The 18,481-nt window shown below is 35.2% G+C and overlaps 1 long non-coding RNA gene across 1 annotated transcript in view; it reads left to right on the forward strand.

Moving 5' to 3' along the window:
- LOC137857132 (uncharacterized) overlaps window positions 1–18,481 on the forward strand; it is a 150,357-nt gene that overhangs the window by 110,642 nt on the left and 21,234 nt on the right. The window lies entirely within an intron of this gene.

Here is an 18,481-nt window from a genome sequence, read left to right on the forward strand (position 1 = left end):
GCATTTGATATGTTTCTATTTAGGAAGTGTACTTACCAGGGAGATTAGGCCCAGAGATGTAAGGCTTGTAACAAACTGTCTTGAGGGAGAATTACTGTCTGGAGGGAAGTTATCAAAAAAGCTCTTTAAGATCAATTTTAGAATAGATTTTTTTTCTACTACTTCTTGAAATATCCAAGAATTATACTCATGTTCTTCATACTAACTTTTGGCACAGTCCTTCCTCCAGGGAAGAAATTATTGAAGATTTAATTCATTATTAGAGAGTAGGGAAGCATAGTCTTTCAAAACTGTATTTTTTAAATTTTTATTTCATCCTATGTTACTTAAAGCTCTGCAAATTCTATAAGGACTGATTGTTCCATGCAGCAACTTGTAGAAGACTTACTTGGATCAAACCCACATGTTTAAGAACTCTCACTTTCCGTATTCATGTATGTAAACATGTAAACATGTAATATGAATTACATTCATATTGAACACATACATACATATAATACATGCAATGCTTGTATATATTCAATTATATTTGTAAGTGGTAAGAATAATGTGTTAACAATCTTACTCTGAACGAGTATTAGCAAAAGAGTCCTGATCTGTAGTTAGGACTTCCCTAGCACTAGCACAGATCATGAGGAGGTCTCTAGTTTCTCTAGTTTTTTTCCTTTTCAAGGTCCAGTTACAGTTGTCCATTCTTGCCAATAGCTTCTGTTGGCTTTGACCAGCTTAAGGTCCTTTGTGATAAAGACCGTGTAAAAGTTAGATAAGGCAGCTGAGGTTCTAGTTTGAGGTCCTGCATTATGATTTGCAACAGGTTGTCCTGTGGATCAAGGTGCGTAATTAGGGCTTAGGAAAGCAATAAGGAATAGTTCTTATTATAAGGTTTCAATTCTGCATTGCTGCTTTAGAACCTCTGAATCTTTACCCCATGTTCATACATTATTGCAGAAGGCAACCTGACATTAAGCTTCATCAACATACTCTGAGTTTCAGAAATTTCTATACACTATGTGCAAAGACTGTCTGCCATTAAACTCTAAAAGCAATCACATTATCTGAGTGCCAAAATTGGTTGAAGAACATGCTTTTAGGTTTTTACAGGCCTGGGATGAAATATTTGGAAGAAAAACATGTTGAAATCTAAAACCTTGAATTAGCTATAGCTGTCAGTCAGATGTATGAATACAGCGTATACACCTTAATATAAATCTCTAGCCTCTGGCTTTAAAACAATTTATACTACATTTCAGTGCTCAAAAGCTGCAAGCTGCAATGGTAACAAAACAAACAACAATAAGACAGGACAACTTGTTCTCTTTTGTACAAAAGATGAAAATAAAAGGTTTGCAAATTGACTGGTGTTAGTTTGCTCAGAGTCCACACTTTAGGGAAAAAAAAAAAAAAGCACTTCTGAAAGAGCAAAGACTCAAGCTTTACTAAAGGGATATCTCATCATATGGGTAAATATACATGTGGGTAAATACACAGGTTCTGTCAGCCTGAGATGAATTGTTTCTTCAGCTTGCTTTTGGCTGTAGTAATTTTTCATCAACAGACAGCTGTTGACACTATAGGAAAAGATAGTAGAACCTTACATAAAAATATATGTGTTTTATAGCATTGGAATGCTTTGCTACATTTCAACATCTGCCATAAGCATAACAGGGTTTCTGTTATTATTATTTTAATCAGACTCTCTTGGAATTATAACAGTAGGTACTTACATACTGTACATCAAAGGCCTCATTTATCATTTATCAGGAAACAGAAGGGAAAATCTAATTTTTATTTAAATGCAGAAAAAATATTAATAAAAAGTGCTTAGTGAAACTTTCTGTGTTGCTGTAGGGTTATTATTACTAGTTTGACTCCTTTTTTTTAACTGTTTGCAGTATATTAGTTAGGAAATTCTGACAAGTATTAGGTGTTAAAATCTGATTAAAGGCTAGCTGGACAAACAGATTTTTTGTTTTGACATGGAATAAAAATGAGACCTGTCACTGGACTGCAGCAAAGCAGAAGAGAATATATGAGGATTTTTAAGTGTATAAAGTAGAACTGCTGAAGAATAATCATGTATTTCAATTTGTGAGTCAGGAAGGGGCAAGGACAAGAGATGTTCAGAACAGTGGTTCCTTGAATCTAAATCACGGAAGACTCATGCTCTGTGTCGGGCAAAACAGGAATATGAACTTGAATGTTTAAAACAGTCTGTTGTTAGCTAATGTGGCATAAATATTTTCTCCCTGAAATTTTGAATGGTTTCATTTTTATTTCAGAGTGGAACAAGTTATTGTTTTCTAACTAGTCATTATATTACTAGTCTTTTTTTTTTTTTTTTTTTCTTTTTTTCCTCCAGTGATATATTCAACAGTACAGTAAGGATTGCTCTGTCAGGTAGTATATTATTTTTGTGTTCATAAACCATACTTGTAGCCTCTGGTTCAAATAAGGCACAATGCAATTCTTTAAATATGGGGAGACAGAATTTAATGAGCATTAAATTCAGAGACCTGCTATTCAGGTAGGTGAAAAGCAAGCTATCACTCTACCTCTGTTTCAACATGGATGGTAAAAGCACTTGATATCCCAGTTGCTGCTCAAGAAAAGAGATGATGAGCTGAGTTCATGAAATGGGTTGTATTTATGATAATATCGTAAAAATTTCTAAACTGCAAAAGAATTAGTGGAACCTTCCCTCACTAGGCACAGCACTCAACTGGTGTGAAAGGAAGCTGATAATAGTCTTATACAGGGTTCCTGTGCTTTGTTTCTGATTAATCTTTATTTATTTATTTATTTATTTTTTCAAACTAAGGGTCCTTTGGCATCTTTTGAAACAGAAACTAGTACTGAAACTACTTATGGTCTAACACTGTGACTGAAGCAGCAAGTTCCTAATTGTGTATGGTGGTGAATATTTGTTCTTTTGCTGTAGGTTAAACTCCTAGTACTTCTCTGCTGTGGTTGTGCAGTCAATACCTTCTACCTGATTTAATTGAAAACTGTTAAAATCACCAAATGTTTCATAACCAGTTGATGAAAAAGTCTGAATTTGGTTGCACTGTCTGCATATACAGAGGTTGAAACAGCCTGTACAAATTTCTCTGACTGGGTTTTTGATTAAGTTTTAGGTAAGAATCAAGCACTGCCTAGAGCTGAGAGGCTAAGATGTTCTGTTACACAACATGCAGCAAACCTATGTACTAAAGCACTATTTTTTTTTCTTCACTGAATATTGGGAAAAGGAGGAGAACAAGGTAGACAGGAAAATTTTGAAGAATATATTCTGGAAAAATCCTCTTTCTCCTATAATTTTTCCCAAGGATTTTTGGTAACTCTTAGTATTGGCATTGGTTGAAGTTCATAGTGGGACAGACTTGCTCTGTATTTCGTCAATCCTTTTGTCTCCTAATAAGAGAGAAGCCTTAATCTTATCAGTTTCTCAGGCACTAGAATCTGCCCAGGATTTATCCTTTTCCCATTCCAAATTGGATATAGCTGTCCTCAACCAATTTCTCAGGGAAGAATATCACAGATGATAGGATGCGAAGAAATGGTCTCAAGTTGTGCCAGGGGAGGTTTAGATTGTATGACTGTATGATAGGAAGAATATCTTTGTGGAGAGGGTGCTCAGGCATTGGAATGGGCTGCCAAGGGAAGTGGTGGAGTCTCCAGACTTGATCAGTCAGGCTAATGGTTGGGCTTGATGATCTTGGAGGTTTTTTCCAACCTAGATGGTTCTATGAGTCTATGACTTCATTGAAACTTTTCAATTCACATGAAAAAATATCAGTCCTAAAACGTACCTATCCAGACTGTTGCAATGCCCTGCAAACAGTATAGTTTAAATGAGATAATATTTTGTATGTTTCAATCGCAGACTGAATTAGAAGCTTTTAGCTAGCTGGGTCTGACTAGGCAGTCAGGAAGTAACTACTTGGAGACTTTGAATATATATTAAGCTGTGCTATCTTCATACTATTTAAACAGTGCTATTTTGCCAGTCTGTACTGTCCTTTTCAAATGACCTTTTTAATAGAACATGTTGTATTCCTTTAAAGATCCAATTTAATTTGAAGACTTGTCTGTGCACATTGAACATATTGCCATTTTTTTTTCTTAAGGAAAACTACCTTTTCTTTTGTTAATTTATGCCCCATGCTGTAAGGAGGTACAGACCTATATATAAATCAGTGTATAATATTAAGAATATGCATAAGTCTTTATAGGATCATATTTCAAATCAGGATTATACCTAACTCTACAACACTCAGTGACAGTGACTAGCTCCTGAAGAATCAGACTCTGCAAAAATAGTGGGATTTATTGTGTAGGAGGTAGAAGTCATCTTAATAATTAATATTTGAGGATCCTGAAGAATTAAGCTAAAAAGTTCTTTTAAAAATAAGGTAATTGGAAGACTACAGTAATGCACCATGATATTATGATTTATTTTAAGTGTTCTAAAACAGGCAAAAACTTTGTATTGAAAAAAAATAATAATATTAGGATCAATCTAAAAGACCCTTACCTAAAAAAGTAATACAAATTAAATCAGTGCAGCACTTTTTATGCGTAAGTGCTCATCACTGGGTATAAGGTATTAAAATATAAATCACAATAAGACACACTTTACTGACATCAGTATGTTAGTTTCTTTTCCTGTAGAAATTCATGGAAGGAAAGTTACTATGGTGACAGAATGATTGTGTCTCAGTTACTAGGGATTCTTATGCCTGGCTTCTCCAGTACACCTTTCAGTCTCAAACTGGAAGCTTCTAGGAAATGTATTAAATTATTCTCCAAGAAAATCATGGCCAAAACATAAGAAGTGCTTGTAATACATAAATAAAAAGGAGCGAGAAGGAAACAAAAAAAAAAAAAAAAAAAAGAAAGAGAGAGAAGAGGAAAGAAAAAGGGATTAAACTTTTGAAAATGGTATCCAAACCTTCTTCGGTCCATGTGGGTTAGCTTAACAAGCTTAAACTGAAGTGCTTTGCTAATTCCGCTCTTTGTGACTGAGGTACCTTTAATAGGGATTTTCCGTAGAAGGATATAAGTGTTGGTTCATTTTGAATGAAATAATCTGCTCACTTATATGAGCAGATCTTTTGTGGGAAGGTAACAACCATATGGAGGTATGCAAGGAACCTCTTCTATCTCACAGCTATTTGGAGAGTGCACATCTGTCTACACCTTCAGAACCGTCCTCATGACTTGCAGTCACAGCCTAGGCCAGAGCCCCTCACTTTATACTTCAGTAGAATTGCTTGTGAATAGTTTTATTCAGTCGAGTTGCATGACTGTGTACGCTGTGTTTGTACCTTGTTTATCTTCAAATGTCTCAAATGCCATGCTTTCCAAGATCCTAGGGAACTCTAATCAGCATTTCATTAGCATGTCTACAGCAACAGATGAGTGAACCTCCATCCTGCAATTTGGATAAGTCTTAATTTTAGAGGCGTCTTTCCAAGAATAAAACATCTTGGCTGATATGTCTTTCCACATGCATGATTCACAAAGCTAAATATGCTTCTTATAATCACAGTGCTGAAACTGTGAAATGCTGAGTGCTTAAAACTGTACACCAAGCTGAGTGCTACAGACTGAGAATCTCAGAGCAGCTGCTCTAACATAATATTGGTGACTAAAGGAGAAAAGCAAGAGGTGGAAGAAGTGATGTATTTGAGCTGTTCCAATTTTTAATGACCTAACATGTTTTATTTAAAAAAAAGCAAAAAATAGAAATATGTCTTTTGCAAGGAGAGGCTGGAAATTATTGTATCAAAAATTAATATGGCAGAGTTGTCTGGTACTAAATGATGCTCATGACATACCATCATAGTGTCACTAGGTGGTCAAGGAAGGTAATTATTCCCCTCTTTTCAGTAAAGGGCAGATCATACCTGACACGCTAGGACAAGTTCTGGGCTCCCCGGCCCACAAGAGACATGGACAAATAGGAGTGAACCCAGTGAAAGGACACTAGATTAGTGGCTGGAGTCTGTTGTCATATGAGGAAAGCTTGAGAGAGCACAGACTGTTCAGCCTGAAGAAGCCTCAAGAGGGACCTTATCAATGTGTATGAATTGATGGGGGAGTAAAGAAGACAGGCTCAGTCTCTTCTCAGTGGTGCCCACTGACAGGACAAGAGGCAATGGAAGCAAACAGAAATATAGGAAATCACATCAAACATAAGAAAAAAAAATCTTTTTTACTCTGAGTGGTCAAATGCAGGAACAATCTGTGCAAAGAGGTGAAATTTCTATCCTTGGAGAAAGTGAAAACCCAACAGCACATCTCTGAGCCAGATGCTGTGGCTGACCCTGCTTCTAGCAATGAAATTGGCCTAGATAATTTCCAGAGTTTCCTTTTGACCTCACTGTTTCCGTAATTTATTTAAATAATCCCTTGAAAGAATAATAAAATTGATAACTGTTTTGCAGACATAGTTGTTCCACAAAGAATGTTATGGAGACAAGTAATAAAGCCCTAGTTTTAGAACTCTTCAAAGTATGAAAGGCTACATTCAAACTGGTTTTCCACCTGGATCGAGAGGTGAGAATGAGATTTGGTTCCCATTGTCCCTTGGCACAGGTTGTCAGCCAGGTGACAAACTTACATTTTGAGGTTGGTTGCAGTAAACTGGACACTACTTAGGAAGCACAACTGGCACTTAACTAAATAATTACAAATGATAAATTGTCATATTGGTTATTTGTAATATGTCACTATGAGAAGATGCTATAGTGTAAAGATATTTTTTTCCATAAGAAGATGCTAAAGTGTAAAGATATTTTTCCATAACTAGAGTCAAAACCTATTTTATTATTATTATTATTATTATTATTATTATTATTATTATTATTATTATTATTATTTTATTTTTTTATTTGTAGCAGCAGACTAAAATTATTATTTGGAATATGGCTGCCTAATGCATGTTCTGAACTTCTCCTGTTGCTGATAGTGGCTGTAAGATGCATGTTGTCATGCATGAATGATCGGCTGGGAAACTAGGGTAGGAGAATTAGGCTTTTAGTTGCGTTTTAAGAAACCTGCTTCACCAGCCCAGCTTCACCAAGGGATGAATGACCAGGGTCACATCGTTTGCTCTTTGGCATCACACACGACTGGAAGAGGTCTGTGGTCAATTGTCAACATGCTGTTTTCCAGTGATTTTTTTTAGTGAAAAATGTGGCCTTTCTCTGCCACACAGAGGAGAGCCAGAGCTTGCAGCCGTGTCATGTCCCACTCTCATCCACACTGTTTAACTGCTAGCACAATTTCTGGTGAGGTTTTGGCTCAGGTTAAGCAGTTGTCTCTCTCCTACAGTGCCAGGGAATGGCTCAGTGCTGGTTAACAAAAGCCAGGGACCTTTCCCAGAGCAGTCTGCCTGCAGCTACATTGATTTGCCAGTGGACAGGCTTCAGCTGATCAGATGCTTTTCCTGCTACTTGCTCACAAGCGCAGAGCATGATCCCCAGCTCCATTTATTTAGTATAAGTGTATATCTCACAGCACTGCAAGGTACTGGAGGCATCCAAGGATTCCTGCATAAGCATATATCTGAATTTGGCTAGAGCTGGCTAGATCACTCATTGTAAGCCTGTAATGAATAAATTTTTATTATTTTATTTTATTTTATTTTATTTTATTTTATTTTATTTTATTTTATTTTATTTTATTTTATTTTATTTTATTTTATTTTATTTTATTATTATTTTATTTTATTATTATTTTATTTTATTATTATTTTATTTTAATGTGGTATATTGTCTTATTCTAAGAAGCAATGTTGGTTGGCATCCTTTTGTAGTCATAACTACTTGCTAAATGATTTTACAGATACAATCTGCTGAGAGACGATGCAGGTGCTGAGTCCTAAAATGTTTTTGTTCCAGGCTGATATTTTAAGAGTTAAAAAAGAGTATGTATTTTATATTATTGTATAAATTTGGCCCAAATAATTAATTGGCATTAACACTTATGGCACTTAGACTGATCACTGTTTTGATGAATAAACTGGAGTCTGTCCAAAACATTGCCAAAACAGTGTGTATGTGACCTTGGGAGTTAACAGTGGGGAGAAGCTACCCCACTTAATTGCAAAAAATGTTCATGAATCCGCCTTTGACTGTTCAGATCTGCTGTAATTACTGCAGTGGTTTGAATCTTCTGTTCTTATAGTAATGTCTGTTTCGTTTCATGCCTGCAACATTAATTTTATATGATGGAATGCACCACTGGTGCCCACTGGGATTTTATCTGGCCTCTAATTGGCAGTTGATGAGGTTTCTGAGTCCTGAAAAACCTTGATGCCAATTTTATAGTGTGGATTTATAGTGCTTCCTGCAATTTGGCCACAGTTTGATTAAATTATTTTCTTTAATTTAGATTTACTATTATCTTGTATGCTCATTTTTCTTTCAGAAGGTACCAGCCAGACATTAATATGGAATAAAATTAATGAAGAACTATGTATAAATATTTTATAGTGCATCTAAAATGTGCACTATTTCTTTTACTGATGAAACAGCACTTCTGAGAATTTCCTGAGACATCCCAGATTAGTAGGCACCACTTTAATCTTCAAGTGTATTAACACAGAAATTTTTAGAGGCAAATGTTGGTGGAATTAGAAAATATATGTATTTGGCTTGCATTGCAGAAACAATGCCAAGCTTCTGTGCCAGAAAATGTATTCAATGCTCAATCAAACAAAGAGGATGTTGGTGGAGAAAGGACATGGATATTCATCACTGATCATGTTCCTGCTTTGTGAATGTGCTCTGCAAGTTGCCATGCTATGACAAGCCCTATTGAACCATAGGCTGTATTTCCTGAATACAAATCTAGAGCTCCGTGAAACTCTGTTTTCAATTGTTCTGTCAAATTTATTCTCAACCAGAAGAAATGTTTTCATCTGATGGCCATTTCCCAGCAAAATGAATAGATGTAACATAATAGACAGGATGTATATTTATCAAACACATCACGCACGTGCACTTGTGTATGCTTCATACATATTTCTGTAATACTGGTTATGCAAGCATTCTAAAATAAAGTTTCCCCTGTTAAAATGACACTTTCTAGGAGGTACTCATCTTGTGCGTATGTCTAGAAAGCTGTTAGGGGTAATATTAGTACATTAATTAACTGATTGTACTGTCTGAATTGCTAAATTTCTTATTTTCTAAGGATAGATTCAGATTGTTGATCAAGATTCATCTTGGTCCACTAACACAATTGTTGGTCTCTGTGATAGATGGGGATTTCCCAGCCCCTTGAAAAATGTAAGATTAATGAATGGTATGAGCAAATGTGAGACAGCAGTTGTGTTCTTGATTTGGTCTTATACAGAACATTTCCTTGAAAGTGTTACTGTTTTTATTTTATTTTATTTATTTATTCATTTTTTATTTTTATTTTAAAATTAGGAGGTTATTATCAGTCCTTTTCTATGGTTCCATGCTTGGAGATTGTTATTTCTGTGTAAGAGATGGAGTTACCAAAATTACTTACTTACAAAGGAGAAGTATAAGATTCTTAAGCTATAGCTATGTGGGAAAAACAAACAAACAAAAAGCTCATTGGCATCTGCAGAATTTAGTTGCTCAAAACTTTATGGTTATAGAAAATCAGAATTGATTTAAGCTCCCTTCTGTGGGCAGTTTGGAAGTTTAGTTTTACGTCTGTTTAAAGAATTTATGCTTAGTCTTTGTTATGCTTCTGTTGACAAGTATTAGAGGTTTTGCTCATCCTAAGCAGACAGAAACATTGTAGAGAAACAATTCTAATCTTTGGGGTATTTCTTTCTACATCAAGGAGAAAACAGAATGTGTGGACATGCTGTAGACCAGGCTGTTGTGAATGTGCTTTGGGAAGCTGTCTGTGCTTTGGGGTGGAGGGAAGTTCAGAGAATGGTATATTTTTTTTTCTTTTTCCTTATTTAGTTTTGGTTAGGTAGGCAGGTATTTGAAAAGGTCTTTACAGACTATCAAAACATAAGTGACTAAATTTGTTTGTCTATAAATTTCAAGTGTCCCTCACTGATGCATCCTTTCTGACTTCTGTGTTGTAAAAAGACTTTTTAACCAAATTTGATATCTTGGGATTCCCAGGACTTAAATCAGCTTAAGAGGGGTGGGAAGGAGTAGTAGCACAGACTGGAGAAATGTAGGAAAGGAAACATCAGTTCCTGGAGCATGATGTCAATGCTTATAGCCTCAGATTTCTGAGCAACTTATTTCTCATTTAATATTGAGCTTCAAAGTAAACATAAAATAAAATAGTGCTTCTTCTTCAGCTCAGAGATCAATTTGCATAGTACATATGTGTAAACAGAATAGATAGCAGTACAGAGAAGTGGGACATTTGCAAGCAATACCACCAGTACTTCAGCTGGGAAGCCTCTACCATCATGAAATCATCATTCATTTCTCTCCTCCCCTTCTTGACAATCAGCGAAAATATGGTAGAGAAGTTTTGCTTCTGATTTGCCCATTCCCACTTAGAATTCTGTTGGGAATTACTTATAATAGGTATCAGGCTCCAGCTCCTTGATGCTCTTTAAGACTCAACCAGACTTTTAGGAGAACAGTGGAATTTCTTTTCCTCTTTTTGTGCTTGCTAAGAAATTCACTCCATCAGGCCATTGTATTTCTGGTACTCTTGCCTTTGATAATATTAAAATAATAAAAAAAAAATAATAAAAAGGTTAATGGAAAGTGACAGTACTGTGCTCTGACCAGACTGCTTCAAAATTTCTACATGATGTAACAAGATGTTAGAGCACCAAATGATGCAATGCCAAAATCTGTCTTGAAAAGCACCTAGAAGTCTCCAAAATAACTGTGCAACCTGTTCTCTACTCATCCAATCTGTTTGCTCGTAACACTGAAAAGATAAAATGTAGTGTATTTCATATTAAAGAGTATTTCTAGTAAAACATCGGACTACAGTATTTGATAAGGCCCTTTGAATTAGTCTAACCTTCCATGTATTTATTTTAAACTTCTCACTAAGCATTGCATTGAAGTGTTACACTGGAGCCCTTGAAATAATTCTCAAATTCACCACTTCTTGATGATTATAAAGAAAAGGTTATTTTATTTTATTTTATTTTATTTTATTTTATTTTAAAGAGAGAGAGAAATCAGAAGCAGTGTTGTATTTTCATATTTTAAAAAAAATAAATTGTATTAAAACGTATCCTGACTGAGCCAGAAAATTCCAGGAAAAAGAGATCAAAGCAAAAGAATAGCGTAGGATCACAGATGTGAGGAAATTCATTTTAAATGGAGATTTTTCCGTGAACAGCAGCTTACTGTCTAAAAATGTCTAAATTAGTGGAACAAAAATAACTTAACTCCCTCCCCCCCCTTACAATCTGCAAAGATGGTCGTTTTGCAGATTATACACAGCATTTGCATATATTATTGTGTATATTAGCAGGAGAGGTTATCTACTCTACCCTGTCTGAATTAGACTAAATTCTATACAATTTTTATTCCTTACATATCACTGAACATGTCAGTAAAATACAGAATGGGAGCACATTTCTGATTTTTTTCCTAATTACATGTTCTTCTGACCATGAATTAATCTCTTGGCTTTGGAGGTGAATTTAATTTTTGCACATATGAACTATTCTAATAATTAAAGTTTTTAATTTTTCTATATTGCAAATAAAATGCTGTTAATAGCTAAACCTCATAATCATGTGAGAGAATTAAGAAAAAGAGGAACACTGTCAGATCTGGGCAGAAAGCAGTCTTCAATCCTGCAAAAATGATAAATCTAAAATATTTTCTAATTTCATAGCATGAACTATCTATCTTTTCAAGATTTTTGTGAGTAAAAAAAAGCATTTCCCACCCTCTAACCTTTAGCATATTTCTGTAGTAACTCCCTGGAATTTAAGACAATTGCCTGAGCTGTGATTTTGATTAACTTATTTATGTGTTGAATACAAAAAGGCTAAGATCTGCATTAAATTGAGCTTCAAAAAGTTGGAGTGGTACTCTTGGACTCCTCTTTTCCCAAGCTGTAGCAGAGAAAAACAGAAGTTAATGCAGTCATTTTGCCAGAAACACAGAATGTTTTCCTAGGGAAGACCCTTTCTCTCTCCCCAGAAAATCCCAAAGAAAACAAATCCAAAGCAAGCCACTAGAAATCTTTCCGTTAACTTAAGCAAAATTTGTATCAAAATAGAAAGCAGAAATATCATCTAGCTGAGACTGGAGGGTTAATTACTGTAGGCTGGAAATACTCAAGTAGGAATTTTAAGAAAAACAAAGTTTAATATTGCTGCTCTTGGTGCAAGTGTTTTTTAATTACTGAAGTGTAAAAGGAACTTGGCATTCCTTTATCTACCAGGATTTTTGCTAACAGAATATGTGCCACAAAGATTTATGTGGCAAGTTGGGCACATCTCTTTTTTTTTTTTTTTCTTTTGTTTTTAATGACTTTAGTATCAGGTTTACTACTCAACCTACTCAATTGCTTTGGCACATATATTCCCTTCAGGAAAGCAAACCAAGGAATCACCTGAGTGTGATGCACAGTTTATCATGCATGCCTGTAAAAGATGTTGGAAGTAGCTCCATGGTAGCTGAGCAGCCCACAGCCACAGCGAGAACAAAACTGCTCATAAGGGGAAGGTCTTTTGTTACTGTGCACTCTGGTAGAAAAATATCGCTTTCTATAGCCTACTTCCTTATAGTTTGATCAGGTGCTGATTTCTTATGGAACCATCTGTACTACTTAATGTGTAATGGAAATGGAAAATTAACTTATAATGTTTTGGATCTTTAAAAGTATTTGTTGTGCTCGATGCACTATTTGAGCTGAATGGATCCTCAGACAATTCAGTGTTTCTATGATTATGCAACATCCCTTTGCTTCTGAGAACAACCAGCCACCTTCAAAGCCATTTCTATTTTGCAGAAATAAAAATGTCTAGGTTTTAAACATGCCTTTATGCAGTAGATCGTATAGGATAATAGGTAAATGTCTTGTGGGTGATGAAGTAAAGAAAATGCTCTTGTTAAGGAAGTATTGCTCAGAAACAATGAGACTGTCAGTCCATTATTTGAATAGACAGCAATAGAAATATGCTGGAGATGTCAACCTCTAATAAACACGTTTCAGCATATTTGAATTTTTTTCTTTGATACAGGAAATAAATATCTTAGGCAAGACTCAATATTCTGAGGCGATGTGAAAGTTGCTAACAGTGCAGAACTTGCTGCCAGTTTGCTTAAGGAAGAAGAAAATGTCACTTCTCTGCATCTCATAAGGCCATGACTTTTGGAAGTTAGTTTTAGTACTGCCACAAGTTAAATCTGTCAAAATCATGATGGCATCTTTCCGTACATACGCCAGTTTAGGGGAACCAGATTAAATTTCTTCTTTCATTTTATAGATGCAACATTCAGCCTGTCAGTAGAGGCAGTCCACTGAGGTGTCTGCCTTATGCTGCAGAGAGGAAGAATTTAGTTTTAGTTTCCAGCTTTTTGTTCAGATGGACACTGAGGTTTTGACAGTGTTTTCTAATGAGATATGGTAGCAAAAAAAACACAACAGTTGCCATTATAGGTGTAGTTTGTGTGGTGGTAGTCTGAAAATCATCTTTTATTACTATTTTGGTCCTGCTGTAATATCTTGCTTGCATTAGGAGCTCCTGTTCTGTTGGCAGGATGTGGGATGTAGGAATTCCATGGCTCTACATCAGCCATGCCTAAATCACGAAGGGCTGTATTTATTGCTGTATTTATTTTTTGTGCCTGTGTAAAGAACATTTTGTAGATACTGGTGCTAACACAGAGTAATCTGCACACAGAGTCACATCTCAGCATGCCAGCTGTATTCCAGACAGAAAAAATAAAAAAGAACTTGTGTGGTGGGATTGCGAGTCTGCTTTTGAATTGTTGAGTGACACTTCATTTTATAAACTATTTACGAAGGAAACTATAAATGTTGGGCATTCATCTACAGCCCTGCCTCAGCCTGTTAAAAGCTATCAGAGGTGCACACATTCACTTGTCTAAATTGTTCAGTTTTGAAAAACAGCACATGTAGTTATGCCAAAAGCAATCAGAAGAAAACTTACAAGAGAAGCAGTTCTGACAGGTAAACTCATTCCTGAGGTGCTTATCACTAGAGAGTTATAATACAAAACTTGATCTCTGGTCTTCATTTTGGAAATCTAGATCTTGCAGGTCTGGAATGCCACCTGAGAGATGCTGTGGAGCTTCAGTTCTGGGGTAAAAACAAAACAAAACAAACAAACAAAAAACCATAAAACAAAAACAGAACAGTGTGCTTAAACCTGTGTAGGAGAAACATAAAAACATACATCGCAATCTTGTGTAGTTCTGCTTCTCTGGCTGTAATAAAGTAGTGACTGAAATGAGGCATCCACTCATTAGCATTTTTTGGAGAATCATTTCCACATGATTCTGTTTCTAATGCAGGAGCAGCCTGTAATTTTGAAGCAAGCAGTGCAAACCTATTTCTGGCTCACTGGGCCAAAATTACTTTGACAATGAGTAGGATGCATATCTGGGCAGATACTCTAAAAAAAGGGAATTATTCAATCAATAGCATTGAGTCACTTTACTGTGGCTGCATGTTTTAGTTTATTTTTGTCTGGATCTCTAGGGATGGTACTGCATTTGCTGAACTGGTGCTCAGTGACTAGGCTGACCTATATTCATTCTTGCAATGGCTTGGGTGTTGAGTACCTGCAGCTTGGTCACTAATTTCAACAGATGAACTGTAGCTTTTCTTTAGTAAAAACAAACAAACAAACACAAAACCTTATATTTGACTATGCAGTTCTTATATTCAAGGTTCATTCTACAGACCAAGAACAGTTAAAACACAAAACTGGGAACCATAGGATCTGGAATCACTTCCAGACTAAGCCTTTAGCTTGCTTTGTAGCGGACCCTCTTTAGTTTCATCAGCTGGTTTTATGCATCTACCTATGTGTTTCAGGGAGATGTCAGAGTATTTCAAGCTCTTGAAATCATCAGCCTCTTCTGCCACCTCATGCCATTGACACTAGAGGCACCCTGGAATAACAGGATCAGGTACTCAGGTCACTCGGCTTACCACCAGTTCTGTCCAGTGTTTCTGTGAATGAGCTTTCCTTTTTCCCTGTTGGCACTGAATCTGGCTCTCTGATATTCTAGTTTGTCTTTGTCCTTGCCATTGTATTGGTTTTGCTTAAAGATTCATAATGCACAGGAGGAAAATTCTGAGTCATTTTAGCAGTCTCACCTCAGCTATATCTCAGGGGAAAAAATGAAAAATTAAATCATTGTACCTTAGTTGCCAACACTGTCACTCCAAACATTTGTCAACAGACCTCAGTGTTACTTACTGCTGCAAGTTTAAGGTCAATTTGTGTCATAAAATACAACTATGTGTTTACTGCCAGTAAATTTGGCTTAATAACGATTGTTATGTGATATACATTGTGCTTTAAACAGTTTAACATATAAATGCCGCTGTGGCTTATTGATCTCTTTTCATTAGAGAAGAAGTTTGGCAAGCAAAGGGAGGTTTATTACAGATATACTCAGTGTTTCTTTTAAGTAGTTCATAGGATAAAACAGAGAACTTGCTGAGGAAGTAATTATAAGTAAGACATTTTAATGAGGCTATGAATATGTATAGCTTCTTCAAACATTCACAAGTACAAAAAAGTAAGTTCAACTTGTCATAGAATTAGTTCTCTAGTAGGACAAATGCATAGGCATGTCTCAATATCGACTTTGGAATTGTTAAACAGTTTGGCAATTGGTTTATAGAAGCACAGGATGCTCAAAGATTTGCACATTTCAGTACACATGAAGAGCAGTTCCTGAGTCTAAACAAAAGGAATAATTAGCAAATGCGTAGTAGGGAAGAAAACAACACAATTTATACTTCATGTGGCCAAAATGCTTGGAATTTGGGATGGGAATGGTAGTTGACTGAAAAAATAACTGGTTTCAAATCTTTGGTTTGATGTTATGTTGGTGTTGTGTTCTTAGACTCTTGTTTTGAGGGAGCAAGCAGATTGTCTATAAGAGACAGAAGAATCAGTATTTGATGTCCATCACTGACTTTTTCAACCTTACTGATTTCATGTTATTTTTATGAATAGGTTAGAAATATAATAGTAATTAGTGTGAAAGAAGTTTCTCTCTCACAATAGAAGCATGCTCTGTGGTTTAGTATATGTATTAATCTCTTTTGAAGACAATAAAATAGGTATTTTGTAACAACTACATTTTTATGTGAAATCCATTGCAATTGTGCAAAATTGGAATTGGCCTCTTATAGGCATATAAAATTACAGATTAACGATTTCTCACATTATTGCCTGCTCTATCCTTGTCATTGTTTATAATAGAAAAAATATTTCTCTGAAGGTTGAATAGAAGTTAAAGCATTTTTCAGTTGAAATTACACTTTATTCTGTCCACTACTTTTTTTTTTTTTTTTTTTTTTTTTTTTTTTGTCCTGGATAAATACAGTTTTCTTACTCAATGTCAAAAGATTTTTTATTTTCTTTGTAACAGTAAAATAGCTGGTTAATACCAAAGAATTTTGAAACTTTGCTTTTTGCTGTTACATCCTCTGGAATTTCATCATTTTTCTTAAAATAAATCTAATTTTACTTTTATAAAAATACTTAGAGATGGTAAGATAGATGGCAAGAAAATATAGTCTTTTTCACAGTGAGGGGTGAATGTCACAAGTGGTAGTATATGATTTCTGATTTATAATATGCTTTTGCCTACTCTAACAGATTGATCATCTAGTCTTTCCCAACATGTTTGCTACATGGAACCAAATGATTTGACGCCTTGATCACACACCTTTGACCTCAAATGCTTCCACCAAGAAAGAAAACAGATTTTCTAAGGCTCCTGAAAATGAATTGATCATTTGTTCTTTGTATATGCTTTCTCCTTATGCACACATGCACACACACACAAATTTACATAAACAGCAAGGAAAACATTATTATAAATGCTGTACATGAAAAATGTATTCCACAAAGTTCCCATTAACTTAAAATGAATCAGTATTTTGCCTGGAAAAAAATGTTAGAGTAACAGCAGTGCTAAAGATTAGAGCCTTTAATGACTTTCTCATTTTATATAGATGACATTAAAAAGCAATTTAAGCTATTATGCAACAGTTAAAATAGAAATTGCTGAATTTTTGTGAAAATACTGAGACAAATTCTCTGCATACGTGATAGAGAACTTCAATGTACTTATATGCACTTTAAAATAGAAGAAGACAGTCTTGTATTCGAAGCAGGATTTCTATCATAGAAGGAAATTCAAAAGCACCTCCTAAAGAATGCTGCCTTTGGCCTGATATCTGTAGATTGTTTTTTGAAATATTCACGTAACATCACTGTGGGTCATTTTAGATTGAATACCTTTCTCTATAGCGGTATCACACAGTACTGCCAAAAGATGGATGTGTCTGCATACGTTAATATGTTCACTAATGAATGGAATTAAAAAATCACTTAATTCTTAGTTCAAGAGAGGAATTCTGATGTGACTGAAATTGAATTCAGTTATTCTACTGACTGTGGTAGATCCAAGAATTGATTTAAATTTCAAGAATTTGTGTAACAACCAGAGGGGCAGATGTAACCAAACTGACAGCAAGTGGCTAGAAGTTCATAGAAATGCATCAGATGGCGTTTAAAAGACACTAACCAGAGGCAAGATCCTTAGCCTCCCTCTCAGCTTAGTATGCTCATACTTCACAGAAGTTACTTGTCCTTGCATTAAATTGGGAAGGCAGAAGAGTGTCACCCACCTGAGTCTTCCTGATTTTGCTTGTGACCAAAGTTCTGATAAAGATGCAGAATGTGTTGGTTTTATTAATGGTTTTGTGCTTCATTCAGTGCTAAAAAGTATTAATCATTTTCTGTGGAAATTTGAGTAATTTACTGCTTGAACATCTCTGTAATTAGAAAAGTAATTATTTTCATGAGTTTTGCTATGTGGCAACTTCAGCATAAATTGAAGAAGGTAGAGAAGAAATTCTCTTCACTTTGCTTTAAGTGTTTGTAAGGTAGTAATTGCCCTGACTAACTACATACTTCAACCCCCACCCACCCAGTATCTCTTGTAACCTAAAATTCATTAAGAAGTTATTAGTGGTTAAAATAATCACAAAAATGGTGTACATTTAAAAGGTCTAATTCTTAGTATTTTATGCAGAAATGCAGCTATTTTTGTTTTAGTCTTGCTTTGAAACACGTGTTTTGTTATTAAACATAATAAAGGGCTTGCTGAAAAAGTGATCACGTAGCGCACCCAGTGTAACAAGGTATAACCATACCCCAAAATAAAGTACGAAAGTATGTACCTTTAGCATAGGGAATGTTTTAATTAAACTGTTATTTATTTATTTATTTATTTATTTATTTATTTATTTATTTATT

The sequence above is a fragment of the Anas acuta genome, chromosome 5 (assembly GCF_963932015.1).
Source record: "Anas acuta chromosome 5, bAnaAcu1.1, whole genome shotgun sequence".
Lineage (NCBI taxonomy): Eukaryota > Metazoa > Chordata > Aves > Anseriformes > Anatidae > Anas > Anas acuta.